Source organism: Erpetoichthys calabaricus, chromosome 2 (genome assembly GCF_900747795.2).
Source record: "Erpetoichthys calabaricus chromosome 2, fErpCal1.3, whole genome shotgun sequence".
Classification (NCBI taxonomy): domain Eukaryota; kingdom Metazoa; phylum Chordata; class Cladistia; order Polypteriformes; family Polypteridae; genus Erpetoichthys; species Erpetoichthys calabaricus.
This window is the reverse complement of record NC_041395.2, coordinates 289511670-289525820: the sequence shown is the minus strand read 5'-3', so window position 1 is coordinate 289525820 and position 14151 is coordinate 289511670.

Here is a 14151-nt window from a genome sequence, read left to right as displayed (position 1 = left end):
CGTCAGCAAAACAAATCTTCCTAGGAGAGAGATGCCCAGAGTAGTTCCTTTCAATTACCTGACATCTCTACATTTCATTTTTTTTCTGACGATTTCAATAGTTTCTAGGACCCCAGGCTTACACAGCTGGTCTAATATAATATACAGTAATATAATATGGTGCACATTGCTGACTTACAGAGTCACCATCCCAAGTTTGAATCTCATACATTGCTGTTGTTGTCTTTGTGAAGTATGAATGTTATCCCAGTGTTTTCCTCTCGATAGTCTGGTTTTACTACAACTTTCCAAAAATATGCTGGTTAGGTTCATTTGTCCCATGTGAATGTGACTGTGGGTGTGCATGAGTAAATCCTGGGACAGGCCGGCAGCATGTTCAGGGCCACTTCTTGTCTATTGATCAGTGCTTCCTGGATAGACATTGCCTATGACCCAGAAACAAATGAAGTAGAGTGGCCAATGGAATGTTATGCTGTGTTATATTATGTTATGTTATTAGTGTAGCATCTTCCTGTGTTCCTGTACTAGATCAAAATAAATCGAAACTCCCTTTAATAAAAGGACAAGTGTCTGTCTGTGTGTTTGTCCAGTTGCTACCTCTATGTCATTCCAAGTCTCATATCACAAACATTTTTAGTAATAAATTGCAATGCATTTGTCATTCCAACAGATGGTGTGTCACAAACATTAACGCTGCTTTTACCAAATGGCATAAAACAGAGGCATACGCTGCATGGTGCACTGCAAACATTAATGTGAAGGCCTACATTGATTATTTAGATTTCATCCAGTCTTAGATGGGTAGCACAGCTAGTGATAAGCACCATAGAACAAAAAAGAATAAAAAAAGATTTTTTTTTCTTCCACATCCACTCCTGGATTAAACAGACTCATAACAGTCATGAACATTTTGCGGTGTTTCCAATAGCAATAATAAGGCACTTGGAATCCTTCTTTCGCTGTTGTGGTTTCCTGTCCTGTCATGCTACGATCTTTGAGATGCTTCGGTGCACAAAACCCCTAAATGCTGTATAATTGTGGTGTACAGCAATGTCACTGGTTCTCAGCTCATGGCCTCTTTGCTCATTATTTTTTGGAATTCTCTTCCTGTAAGATGGTGCGAAATGAGCCAAAAAGGGAAAAAAAAGAAATGTTAAGGAAAAAAAAAAAGACCAATGTTATTTTTCACATTTTACTGTACCACAGCAATTTCCAGCAACTATATGTTACTTTTTTCAGTCATTTTTTTCCTTTGACGGTGCTGTGCAGAACAATTCTGACACTTTTATTCCTCACAACATTCTTCTTTATCTCCAGGTATATCTGCATATTTTCTGCTCTGCTCTCAGGGGGATCTGTTCACATCATCTGGTGAAACAGAGCGCAGTAAGTATAGTCCTGTGATCTCAAGAACTGATATTTTTAAAGAAAGCTAAAGCCCATCGTGCCAGGTTCTTTCAGATGCAGAACAGGTGACCAACGTGCACAATTCAGGAAGCGCATTCACCCAAATGAACTGCTTCATCTACTGCAGGCCCTTCAGCCCGGAGCTGGCAAGTGCTACGACAAGGAGCCTGGGCCTTTGTGTCTTCTGCTTTTATTGTCACACTTTTATTGCACAAGGGTCTTGTTTGCTGCCATACACCCTCACAAGCTACACTCTCGCAGCATTCCTCAGCACTGCCTAGTATAGACACGGTATTGTTACATGCAGGGTGACTCATATATCCAGGAAAAGGCTGGTTTGAATATGGCTCTGCTATGAGGATGGTCATGTCTGGAAATAATTCTACAGCCCACAGCGGATGCAGGACTCACTCCCTCTCCTGAAAGATACCGATTTGCATCTGTCACCACCTGCTAATGCACAGAGAATGGCAGGCATGGCCAGATATAAGCCGTGCTGCTGGCCAAATACACCACCAGAAAAGAAGAACCTCAAGGAGACTTGAAAGCTCCCTCCTCCAAATCATGAACCACAGTGGATATGGCGTATGGAATTACAGAGTGCTTCAGCTTGGTCAGCAGAGCTGAGAGAGCTGTCATTAATGAAAGAAATAAATAAATATATATATAAAAAAAAAGATTATCTGCTTGCTATTCGACATTTTTTCCTCTATGAATAGTGCGCATGTGGCAGGAGGCGTTTCTCCTTAATATTTGCTGAATGCTTCACTTCTTGCTAAATGTGTTTTTCAGTATGAATATCTAAGAGGAGGCAGACGCGTCCACAGGTCTCGGATCACTGATCTGTTTCCACCATATATAGGACCATTGTATTTTTATATCCTAGAGCAATTTTTTGAAATGCACTTGTTCCTATTGTTCTTTACAAATATGCTCTTTGACTCAACAGTGAGTCAATCTTTATTTTATATAGTGCCATTAATTAGCATGTTCATATACAAGGCAAGTAACAGAACAAACAACACTGAAAACTTCACAAACAGTGAAAGGTAGTACTAGCTCACATTACAAGTAAACCTCCACTAACTGACGACACTAGGAGAAGGAGCTGGGGAACGAGAACACTGCAACGTGAAAATGGAAAAACCGAATGAAACGTCGCTTTATTACCCAGACAACCCAAGACTCTGTTTTCATGTAAAATCACAGGCATTAGTTTCTGTTGTTGTCGTTTGTCCATGCCACCCCAGCATTTTCAACCCCACCAAACAAATGAAGACTTGTGAAAATGCTCTCTAGAGTGGTCTGTTTCTGAAAACGCAACCTCAGTGTTGCAGCGTGGATGGCGAAAATGCGAATTTTCAAAAATGCAGGCTCTAAATTGTGCTCTGCTTTGTTTGTGTTTATTACACAAGTAGCCCTTACCTGATTGGCTCCTGCTCATTACATCTCATTCCCTGATTGGCCACTCTTCATGGAAGGTAGATATGTTTCACCATAGCAAGACACAGAGGAGTTGCTTTCCATGGAGCTCATTGTTTTGCTTCCTTGTACGCATTAAATTGTGTTGTGTTCAAAATGAAAATAATTTATCGATCTCAACAGTTTGTGATAAATCCTGTGGCCAGTGGTATTGCCATCCCTTCAAGGATTTTTCTGCCAACTGCGAATGCCTAGTGTTGGGGAACATATGCGTCATATGCTTTGGCTTTAGTATGGACAAAGATCCTTTCCTACAACTCCAGACTCCAAAGGGTAGAAGTAGGCTGAGGTATCTTATTAATCAAATTGTCCCAAATATTATAGTGTCTTGAGATGGGAGGACCATGTAGAAAAAGTGCTGCAATTTCTACAGGCTGTGAACACTTAAGAGAAAATTAAAGAGACAAGCCCCCAAAACAAGCAGGCGCTGAAGATGGCTGAATTAGAGGCTTGGCAGAGCATCACCACAGAAGATAATTCAGCACCAGATGATGTCTATGAATCGCAGGCTTCAAGCAGTCACTGCATGCAAAGGATATATGACAAAGTACTAAATACACCTGCTTTAATATGCCTGCCATTGCTGTGCCCCCAACATTATGGTGCCCTGAAATGGGGGGATGTTGTAGAAAAAGTGTTGTCATTTCTACATGACGTGACTGAAATGTATGGAAATCCCCTTAAATGAAAATCTGCAATGTGCACTTTAATCATGTCTGAATTATTTCATTTGTAATTTTAAACTGTGGAGCAGAGGGGTACATCAAGGACAAATGTGTCTTTGTCCCAAACATTATGGAGGGCACTGCAAATGAGAGTATGAATGAAGATCATTTTGGTTTAAAAAAGCTGTTTTTAAAAGAAGACATAGCAGTGTAGACATGGCTTCAGATGCAAAGGGCCATGGGGGCTACCAGGGGACAAACAGGCTCTTTTACTTTCAGAAGGGTCAGTGGCAGAGAAGCAAAGAACAATGGAGTTATCTGAAGCCCAGTTGTACCAGGACAATTCATACGATCCCCAGTGATATTTAACTAGAGCCTAATGGCTAAGACACTGAACTCCAACTCATAAAGCCGCACCATGCAGTCAATGAGCAATGTTGAGCAACTCACTCTGCTGCCGAAATCTGAAAGTAAATCACTCCAACCATATGTGATTTGTAAGCTGCAGTGAGAAAAAGTTAAATAATAAATTGATGTCCCCTACTTCTCCAATTTATATTTTCTTCTTCCAGGACTGAGATGAAGCTTAATATTTGATGTGATTTGATTTGATATGCTTGAGAGAAGTGGGCTGGCAGGTGGATTTGCTGCTAGCAACAATTTCCAAGGACCATGGGGTGAGAAGTTGAGCAAAATGACACTTTTTATTGGCTAACTAAAAAGATTACAATATGCAAGCTTTCGAGGCAACTCAAGATCTTGCCTGAAGAAGGGGCCTGAGTTGCCTCGAAAGCTTGCATCTTGTAATCTTTTTAGTTAGCCAATAAAAGGTGTCATTTTGTATGACTTCTCACTACATTCATAATGGCTAATACGGTGTAACACCTCACTACCAAGGACCATGGTGAAGATTTCAAGAGGACCCAGTCCCGATTCTAAAACCCCACAAAGCCATGGCAGAAATCCATTCTTTGGGCACACCATTGAAAAACGTGGGACTGGCATTTTCAATGGAAGCCCAGAGATCTTTCTATAATAAGAAGTAATGAGAAACTAAGTCAAACAGCCCATTTCTGTGGGCTTCTTTATAAGCCTTCTTTATCTGACATTGTGGTCGTGGAAACTGAAACTAATTCCAGTAGCATCAGACTCAGGATAGAAACCAGCCCTGGATTGCATGCCAGCTCCTCGCATGACACACTCACACACACTATCATAAAAAGTTAAATTAGTGCTAACCAGCACATTGTAGGGATAATAGAGTAAAGTAGAGCACTCCGATCATATAAAAGTTCTGCACGGAGTTGAACACAGGTTCCATGAGCTCAGAGACAGGAATTCTAACCATGGCAACCCCTAGTATGTTTAGCCTAATTAAATGTATTTTAATCTCTTTACCCTTAACTGTAAGTAACCCAGCCACCGGGGATGCACAAACCAGTGTGTTTCTTCGTGCCAGTCCCAATGGCCCCAATGGGATAAATGGGGAGGGTCACGTCAGGAAGGGCATGCGGTGTAAAATTTTGCCAAATCAATATGCGGACAACAATACAAATTTATATACCAGATCGGTCGAGCCCCGGGTTAACAACGACAGCCACCAGTACTGTTAGCCAACAGGGTGCTGGTGGAAATTGGGCTACTGTCGGCTGAAGGAGAAGAAGAGGGGGGAGACGTGTCCGGAGGCAGGAGGAGAGGAGGAAGGTAAATAGAGTGGAATTGAAGGTAGGAACTTTGAATGTTGGTAGTATGACTTGTAAGGGGAGTGAGTTAGCAGATATGATGGAGAGAAGGAAGGTTGATATATTGTGCGTGCATTGGAGGTGGATTCAAATTGTTCTATCATGGTGTGGATGGGAGAAGAAATGCGGTAGGAGTTATTCTGAAGGAAAAGTATGTCAAGAGTGTTTTGGAGGTGAAAAGAGTGTCTGACAGAGTAATGATTATGAAGCTGGAAATTGGAGGTGTGATGATGAATGTTGTCAGTGCATCCATCCATCCATCCATTGTCTCCCGCTTATCCGAGGTCGGGTCGCGGGGGCAGCAGCTTGAGCAGAGATGCCCAGACTTCCCTCTCCCCGGCCACTTCTTCTAGCTCTTCCGGGAGAATCCCAAGGCGTTCCCAGGCCAGTCGAGAGACATAGTCCCTCCAGCGTGTCCTGGGTCTTCCCCGGGGCCTCCTCCCGGTTGGACGTGCCTGGAACACCTCACCAGGGAGGCGTCCAGGAGGCATCCTGATCAGATGCCCGAGCCACCTCATCTGACTCCTCTCGATGCGGAGGAGCAGCGGCTCTACTCTGAGCCCCTCCCGGATGACTGAGCTTCTCACCCTATCTTTAAGGGAAAGCCCAGACACCCTGCGGAGGAAACTCATTTCAGCCGCTTGTATTCGCGATCTCGTTCTTTCGGTCACTACCCATAGCTCATGACCATAGGTGAGGGTAGGAACATAGATCGACTGGTAAATTGAGAGCTTCACCTTGCGGCTCAGCTCCTTTTTCACCACGACAGACTGATGCAACGCCCGCATTACTGCGGATGCCGCACCGATCCGCCTGTCGATCTCACGCTCCATTCTTCCCTCACTTGTGAACAAGACCCCGAGATACTTGAACTCCTCCACTTGGGGCAGGATCTCGCTACCAACCCTGAGAGGGCACTCCACCCTTTTCCGGTTGAGGACCATGGTCTCGGATTTGGAGGTGCTGATTCTCATCCCAGCCGCTTCACACTCGGCTGCGAACCGATCCAGTCAGTGTCAGTGCATATGCCCTGCAAGTTGGGTGTGCAATGGGTGAGAAAGAAGATTTTTGGAGTGAATTGGATGAAGTGATGAACAGTGTACCCAAGGGACAGAAAGTGGTGATTGGAGCGGATTTCAATGGGTATGTTGGTGAAGGGAACAGTAGAGACAAGGAGGTGATGGGTAAGTATGGTGTCAAGGAGAGGAATGAAAAAGGTCAGAGGACAGTGGATTTTGCCAAAAGAATGGACATGGCTGTGGTGAATATGTATTTTAAGAAGAGGGAGGAACATAGGGTTACGTACAAGAGTGGAGGAAGATGCACACAGGTAGATTACATTCTATGTAGAAGAGTTGATCTGAAGGAGATTGAAGACTGCAAAGTGGTGGCAGGGGAAAGTGTAGTTAAGCAGCATAGGATGGTAGTCTGTAAGATGACGTTGGAGATCAAGAAGAGGAAGAGAGTGAGGGCAGAGCCAAGGATCAAATGGTGGAAGTTGAAAAAGGAAGACTGCAAGGTTGAGTTTAGGGAGGAGGTGAGACAGGCACTGGGTGGCAGTGAAGAGTTACCAGACAGCTGGGCAACTACAGCAGATGTAGTAAGGGTGACAACAAGAAGGGTGCTTGGTGTGACATCTGGAAAGAGGAAGGAGGAAAAGGAAACCTGGTGGTGGAATGAATAAATACAGGAGAGTATACAGAGGAAGAGGATGGCAAAGAAGAAGTGGGATAGTCAGAGAGAGATGCAGAAAGTAGACAAGAGAACAAGGAGATAAGGCACAAGGTGAAGAGAGGGGTGGCGAAGGCTAAAGAAAAGGTGTATGATAAGTTGTATGAGAGGTTGGACACTAAGGAGGGAGAAAAGGACCTGTACCGATTGGCTAGGCAGAGGGACCAAGCTGGAAAAGATGTGCAGCAGGTTAGGGTGATAAAGGATAAAGATGGAAATGTACTCACAAGCAAGGAGAGTGTGTTGAGCAGATGGAAAGAGTACTTTGAGAGGCTGATGAATGAAGAGAACAAGAGAGAGAAGAGGTTGGATGATGTGGAGACAGTGAATCAGGAAGTGCAACGGATTAGCAAGGAGTAAGTAAGGACAGCTATGAAGAGGATGAAAAATGGAAAAGGCTGTTGGTCCAGATGACATATCTATGGAAGCATGGAGGTGTTTAGGAGAGATGGCAGTGGAGTTTTTAACCAGATTGTTTAATGGAATCTTGGAAAGTGAGAGGATGCCTGAGGAGTGGAGAAAAAGTGTACTGGTGCCGATATTTATGAATAAGGGGGATATGCAGGACTGCAGTAACTACAGGGGAATAAGATTGATGAGCCACAGCATGAAATTATGAGAAAGAGTAGTGGAAGCTAGGTTAAGAAGTGAGGTGATGATTAGCGAGCAGCAGTATGGTTTCATGCCAAGAAAGAGCACCACAGATGCAATGTTTCCTCTGAGGATGTTGATGGAGAAGTTTAGAGAAGGCCAGAAGGAGTTGCACTGCGTATTTGTGTACCTGGAGAAAGCATATGACAGGGTGCCTCGAGAGGAGTTGTGGTATTGTATGAGGAAGTCTGGTGTGGCACAGAAGTATGTAAGAGTTGTACAGCATATGTACGAGGGAAGTGTGACCATGGTGAGGTCTGCGGTAGGAGTGATGGATGCATTCAAGTTGGAGGTGGGATTACATCAGGGATCGGCTCTGAGCCCTTTCTTATCTGCAATGGTGAAGGACAGGTTGACAGACGAAATTAAACAGGAGTCCCTGTGGACTATGATGTTTGCTGATGACATTGTGATCTGTAGCGATAGTAAGGAGCAGGTTGAGGAGACCCTGGAGAGGTGGAGATATGCTCTAGAGAGGAGAGGAATGAAGGTCAGTAGGAACAAAACAGAATACATGTGTGTAAATGAGAGGAAGGTCAGTGGAATGGTGAGGATGCAGGGAGTAGAATTGGTGAAGGTGGATGAATTTAAATACTTGGGATCAACAGTTCAGACTAATGGGGTTGTGGAAGACAGGTGAAAAAGAGAGTGTAGGCAGGGTGGAATGGGTGGAGAAGAGTGTCAAGAGTGATTTGTGACAGACGGATATCAGCAAGAGTGAAAGGGAAGATCTACAGGATGGTAGTGAGACCAGTCATGTTATATGGGTTAGAGACGGTGGCACTAACCAGAAAGCAGGAGACAGAGCTGGAGGTGGCAGAGTTAAAGATGCTAACATTTGCATTGGGTGTGACAAGGTGTGACGATGCGGGTTCATGCATGCTCCCATCTTCTGTACGGGAGCCCTTAACCCGACACCGTCTGTAATGCTACCGATGAGCTAAGCAGTGAGGCAACAACATAGCAAGGGGATGGTGCTAAAGTGCAAGGTGCTTTTATTAAAACAACAAAAACAAGGATGTTCAAATAAATAAAGTGCAGTGTCTTAAAAACAGTCTTCAATAAATAAATAATCCTTTAAAAGCGAGTGAAACACGTGGAGGTTAAAAAAACAATAGAAAAACAATCCATAAAAACGAGGTTAAAACAATGCTGGAAGCAGTCCTTTAAAGTACAATTCAGAACCCGGTGCTTCTTTTACCCTAGCGTCTCTCCTGCTTCTCCCATTTGGGCCCTGCAGCAGGCGAGTCGCTCTCTCAGCAGCTGACCTTCACTCCGCTCGACCGGTCTGGAGGCCTCCCGATCCTGGCTTCAGTTGCACACTCATCCCAGGCCCAAGACTTGGTTTCCTTGATGACCAGAACGCTCACGTCAAGGACTTCACCCACCAAGCTTCCCGACTCCCGCTGCCTTCCCAGCCTTACGCGGCCAGTCATCCTTCTTCATCCTTTGTCCTTCACATGATCACTCAGCGGGAGCGACCACTACTACTACTCCCGAGTGTCGGCCCAACACCCAGGCTTCCCGTACAGCTGCATGCGAGCCTGCACTTGCTCGCTCGCTCGCTCTCTCTCTCTCTCTCTCCCCTGCTTCGTGTTCTCCAGCAACCTCCATCTTTCTCTCTTTCCTTTCTTTTTCTTCTTCATCTCTCCCAGCCGACTTGCGCTTCTATATATATCGAGAGGGCATAAAAGCTGCGGCAAATTAGCAGCCTCAGGAACAATCATGGATGTGGGCGGTCCCTCACCTGTGCACTTAGGTGAGAAACGCCCACACTGCAAATCACCCTGAGAACTGCTGCAGCCACATAACCACCACGCCCCCTCACTAAGCCACGAGTGCGGTGATTATTTATTAAAACTGGCCCTTAATGGGAGCTGGGGACCCGCTATACCACACAAGGATGGATAGGATTAGAAATGAGTACATTAGAGGGTCAGCTCAAGTTGGACGGTTGGAAGACAAAGTCAGAGAGGCGAGATTGCGTTGGTTTGGACATGTGCAGAGGAGAGATGCTGGGTATATTGAGAGAAGGATGCTAAGGATAGAGCTGCCAGGGAAGAGGAAAAGAGAAAGGCCTAAGAGAAGGTTTATGGATGTGGTGAGAGAAGACATGCAGGTGATGCAGAGGACAGAAAGATATGGAAGAAGATGATCCGCTGTGGCAACCCCTAACGGGAGCAGCTGAAAGAAGAAGAAGACCCTTAACTGTAAGTGTGCACACTGTTGTCTCACTGCTCTAAAGTCCTAGGTTCAAATCCTGTGTGGTCTGAGTGCCCCAGAGCCTGGACTCGGGGAAGACAGCCATACAAAACAAATGAGAGTTTAATAGGTCAGCAGTCAACTCTAATGACGGATTTCAGGGTGTAATGTGTAGTTGGGTACAAAACTAGGTAAAACACGGGAAGCAAAGGTGGTGTCCACCAGGGGCAGTGCTGGGGCTGCAGCTACTTTTAATAAATATTGATGATCTAAACAAAAATATAAACAAGTTGGTTAAATTTGCAGCTGATGCCAAGCTAGGTGGAATGGCAGATAATCAAGAATCAGTTGAATCATTATCTGAACGGCATGCAGGCTTGGGCAGATTTGTGGCAGATGAAATTTTATGTAAATAAATGTAAGGTATGCATGAAGGAAGTAGAAAGGTTTGATTTGAACACACAATGGGAGCTCTGCAAGTTGAAAGTATGCCTAATGAGAAAGAATTAGAAGTCATAGTGGACTCGTCACTGTCCACATCCAGACACTGTTCAGGTGCCTTTAAGAAGGCTAACAGAATGTTTGATTATATATTTCAAGGTGTGGAATACAAGGAGGTCATGCTTAAGTTATACAAGGCACTGGTGAGGCCTCACCTGGAGTATGGCGTCCATTTTAATGTCTTCTCTGCAAAAAAGGCATAGCGGTGCTAGAGAAGGTCCAGAGAAGACCAGCTAGGAAGATTCTAGGACTAGGAGGTATGAGCTTTGAGGAGAGATTATAGGAGGTGAACCTTTTCGGTTTAAAATAATGGAGATTAAGACGTGATACGATTGAAGTTTTTTAAATTATGAAAGGAATCAGTACAATGCATCTAGATCTAGACTGTTACTTTAAAATAAGTTCAGCGAGCACATGGAGACGCAGTTGAAGACTTGTTAAGGGTAGCTTTGGTCATCCGACGGAATAACAGGCTCAAAAGGCAGAGAATTTGTGGAGCACCAACCTGGCCATCCCTGTTTATTTTGTAGGCCAAACAAAAACAAATGTACGATGGAGTAAAAGGAAACAAAAGCAATCACCACGAAAATTAGATGGCTAGAATTAATTAAGCTTCCTGGTCTGCCTTGGGGAAGTCTTGGAGCTCCTTAGCTCTGGTCATTCAGTGTAGAAGTGACACCTCCTCCCCAGCTGTCATGTTTTAAGAGCCCAAGGACCGGAAGGGGTGGAGTCAGTTGTCTTCACTGGGAGGCAGGGACATGCAGTCAGGGGAGGCTAGTGAGGCATCATGAAAAGTAAAAAAAAGACTAATAATGATAACATAAAATAAATGTGTCTACTGGTCTGTGCTATAAATTTGTTTATTGTATGATAATAATAATTTTTCCAATAATTTTGATCATTTTTATAGTCAAAATCGCTGAATTGGCACATTTCCTGTTCAAATACAGGGAGAAACACGAGGTGTAGCAGCGACGAGCCTCACCTCACCTTAGACTGCGCTCTCCCTCACACACGGGGTTGATGCCTGCAATTGGCGCATGCCTGTTGTTGTCTCTCTGTATGTCGCCAATATAACATGTTTATTATACACCCCGACTTTCTACAGTCTGGCTAATATCTTTAATGAATGTATGTGGCATATTTAATCTTGCTGATCTACACAAGGTGAGGCAGACAGAACTGTGCCTCACTGAACGGGGCGCATGTGAGCCTAACAGGTGATCGTTGCTGCTGTTCTTTTATGCAGAGGCGCCAATAAGTCAGCGATATCAGAAAGTCAAGTGCACTGCAGCAGTCCGTTTATTTTTATTTTTGACTGCTAAAATGGAATATTTAAGACTTTTAAAACTAAAGGAAAATAAGGAGGACTTTTACAAGAAACTGACAGAGATTTTCATGGACACATGGACTTCATTTATGGTCTTACCTTTATTTGTAAATGGTTTTCAGTTTTATAAAAAATGGGATCAGACTAAGAAAAAAACAATCCAATAATTAAAAATTATTCTTTTGTTATCCTTTTGTTGAAAAGTCTGTATTAAAATTGATTAAAGCATCAGAATTAAAAGCTTTTAAAAATAACTAAATATTTCAATTAAGGTCAAAATTGAAATCTGTTTGTTTTTTTGTACACCACTCTGTACTTTCATTTGTATTGAATGAGTTTGAATTGTGGAATTGCGACAGCAAATTTAGAATACATGGAGGGTGCAGAGCAAATGTGCTCTCTCCGCTCTCTCTCATCGCTATAAATGTAACATTCTTTCTTAGCCAAATATGGGCCTTACCAATGTGTGTGTAAAGAATGCTGATGAGATAGGAAACATAACCAGTAGTCAATGTGCAGGCTGCCAATCGAATAGTGAATATGGGACTCTTAGGGGTACACATGTTTGTAACTCTGACTCTGAAGGAGTCCGTGCCTCACCAGCCATGAACCACACCGCATGTCACTGCTGGGTGGTTTCTTGGTACTGTGGAGAAAGGAAATGACAAGACAGTTAGTGGCTGCACCTCCTCTTGGCCCAGAGTGGTATTACATACCTGGGAAGAGCTTGGGGGTGGGGAGGGCCAATGACACACATGCATGTCACAGTTTTCACTCAAGTGTTTGAAAGCTTTTCTTCACACAGAGAACCATAGATACATGTGATAAATTACCAAGTAGTGTGGTAGACAGTAGGACTTTAGTGACCTTCAAATCTCAGCGTGATGTTATTTTGGATAAATTAGGTGGACAGAATTGGCAAGCTTTGTTGGGCTTAATGACCTGTCTTTGTCAAATTTTTTCTAATGTTCTAATGTAAGGACATTATTTTTTTTTTGCAGTCTAAGTAAAAGTGAAACTAATTTGGATCTAATAGTCCAGGAATATTATGGAAATGAATGAAGGAAAATAAAATTAGATTTTGACTACATTTTTAACATGGGGTGGCATGGTAGTGCAGTGGTACAGTGCTGGATCCCCCCTCCTTGGGGTCTACATGTTCTCCCTGTGTCTGTGGGAGTCTTCTCTGGGTGACCTGGCTTCTTCCCACTATCCATAAACATGCAAATTCAGTGGATTACTGACGTTAAATTGCCCTTAGTGTGCGAGAGTTTACTCTGCGATGGACCAGTACCCTGTCCTTGGGTTTGTTCATGCCTTGTGCACTTTTGCTAGTTGGACAGGTATCTTTATTTTTACATGTTTTGAACTTTTTATTTTGCCTCCTTTGTTAAATGATGGGATGCACTCCTTGGAAATGCTGTATAAAATAAAGAATGATGGCTAGATTGAAGCATTATTACAAAGCAGGGAGTGCTGCCACCAAACATTACTTGGACAATGACTCCTGTATTATATTACTCAGTCCTAGCTGGTGTGTCTTAGGAGTTTAGTTAGCAAATTACAACCACCTCCCCAATTCCAGCCCTACAATCTATTTTGCAAGGGATTTGGTCTTGAAAACTGCAGTTTTCATCCACAATCCAAATACATTATTAGATTAAATGAGACACCTTTGAATTGGATCAGAGTTAGTAAACGTACCCAGTGATGAACTGGCATCCACTTTGGGACGGATTTATACTTTACAGACATTGTTACTAGGATCCTTCTGCCTTGCACTACAGCAATCTGGCTCACAAAATAATTTGTAATTGACTGACTGAACTTTTTTTTTAATGATGTTAAGTATTTGGTCTCTTTTCCTAATTATCCCCATCTAGGTTTACAATAACTCCTATAGGAACAGCAATCTTATTACTGTTTAATTTGAAATACAGGATTGGCATTTAAATTCCTGCTTAACAAAGCAGCATAATTATACAGCCCACATTGTCACCCTGGGGTTATGGGTTTAAATCTGGCTACAAACACTGTTATGACCATGAGCAGGACACTTCACCTGCTTGTGTTCCAAATGGAAAACCACAACAAATATAACCAATTGTATCTCAAATGTTGTAAGTTGCCTCGGATAAAGGCGACAGAGAAATGAGTAAATATTTCAAAACAATCATTGAAACACTGTGCAAACACATAAATATCCATTCATTCTCTAACCTGGGTGTCTTCAGTACAGGTTCCCGACGAGTTGACGAGGTTCCGTGACAATAATGAACATAACGAGACGAAATGCACATGACTGATCAAAACAGAGGAATCGTCTCTGCCAGTCATTTACACTACATGGCTTTGCACTAGAGTTCGTCTAAATAAAGAGTGATGCATGTTAATGTACTACATACGTCATTTTGTACACAAATTCCTATCAGCATTATAT